Here is a 1778-nt window from a genome sequence, read left to right on the forward strand (position 1 = left end):
ATCCCTAAATCTGTCATTTATTAATTTTAATATTAATTAATGATCATGTCTCACCTCTAGTGTTCTTGGTCTTAATTTCAGGTTTCTACCATGTGTTGTAGATAGTTCAGGAGGTTAACTCTACCAAGCAGTCTTTTTGTTTCCGCTATGTACTGTTTAAAATCCCGAATAGGGAGAATGGTGTAGGTTTAACTTTATTAGATTGATACATATATACCAACAAGGCAGTGTCAGACGAGGTTGGGATATAAAGTAAATACTCTTCAGTTTTAAAGAACGACAACGCCACCCTGGGAATTTCACCCAGAGAATACTGGAAATAACACTAAATCACCGAAAAAGGCACTTAGGTTCGCTATACTCAATCCAGAGACGAGGTTCAATGATAAACAAATTGACAATTTATTAATAATTATTTAAAACACCATATAAAAGCACAATCATAAATATTCAAGTACAAATATGCTTAAAAAGGTATTCAGAGCTGAGGCTTACCAGTGGAGGGGCAGGGATGCCACACACAAACTAAAGAAAGAAAACACACCAACACACAAGTGCAACACACTATCACACTAATAAACTAAACAAGGCAGGTGTGTACACTCAAGGGATCCCACCACCAAGGCACCCTAGTCTCCTCCACGTCGGCACTCCGCATCTGAATAAAAGAAACAAAGAAAATTTTAATATATTACAACAAACTAATGTGTAGCACCGGGGGATAACCCAACTGCAAGACCACACTGGTGATCTACAGCTAGAAAAAGGGCCTCCCACCAGTGGTGTAACAAAAATCCAAACTACAAATCAAAAGCAATAAAACAACATACAATCTGGATAAAACTCTAAAATCTGGAGCAAACGGAATCGCCGTACTGCTCCAACTTGCCGTCACACGACGACAAGTTAACAGTCAATCAATATGCACGCCAGCTGACTCCGATAACCGGCATGCATATGGCCGTTGTCCACGCCGACGTCCACTGTAAAAGCTGACAGCAGCAGGGAAAGAAATCTCACAACGGGAACAGACGATAAAAGCACAGCAAGGCAAAACAGCAGCACTTCAGTTCACGTAGCTTGGCGCAAAACTAAGGCCCACACTTCCTGCGAAACATAATAAATAATTACTATAAAAGAACAATAGAAGGCAGAGAGCGTAACAAAAGTTGATTACGTACCAAGTAAGCCGTGTCATAGAACGTAAGCAGAATAGCTCAGAGGAGGCTTCTATAGCTACGACCAGCCGCGATGGAGACTTCAGAAGAGTAACCCGCAAATGATCTCTACCACACCAAAGGGAAGTCAGGTGACCAAAAAGGAGATCACAGGCAAGCGACCCAGGGACACTCAAATGGCCACTATTTATACCAGCGCCCCCTAATGTGCCAGGCTGAAAGTGGGTTGGACCGAGGGATAACATTCATCCTGCCACATTCGTATCAGTGTACATCAAAGCAGTTGTTTTCATGCAAAGGCTTTATGGCTTTTCCTATAATGCCTGATGGGCCGGTCTCTAGTCAAAATGCCCGGGCCAATTTTTTGTCTCAGTCCAGCCCTGCTTATATTCTCAGAGGAAAGGGAGCAGATTATAAAAGAAATGTGGTCACATTTAACTGAGATTTCGAGACATTATGAAGGGCATTAATTTAGAAAACGATGCTTGGTGCTAAGTTTTTTTCTAAATCTTATTTTAACTGTACTATCATTTGCTTGTTTTGTAATATAAAAGAACTCAATAAATATATTGTTAACATTAAAAAAAAAAGAATATAATA

The 1778-nt window shown here is 40.2% G+C and overlaps 1 long non-coding RNA gene across 1 annotated transcript; it reads right to left on the minus strand.

The window, feature by feature from the left end:
* Positions 1–573: 573 nt before the first annotated feature.
* Positions 574–1430, minus strand: LOC121813936. Its single transcript, XR_006053972.1, has 2 exons — positions 1182–1430; positions 574–1107 (listed from the first exon to the last, which is right to left on the minus strand). It is a non-coding gene; the product is annotated as an uncharacterized LOC121813936 (long non-coding RNA).
* Between the last annotated feature and the right edge of the window lie 348 nt (positions 1431–1778).

The sequence above is a fragment of the Haplochromis burtoni genome, unplaced genomic scaffold (assembly GCF_018398535.1).
Source record: "Haplochromis burtoni strain Fernald_Lab_line unplaced genomic scaffold, NCSU_Asbu1 Contig_3675, whole genome shotgun sequence".
Lineage (NCBI taxonomy): Eukaryota > Metazoa > Chordata > Actinopteri > Cichliformes > Cichlidae > Haplochromis > Haplochromis burtoni.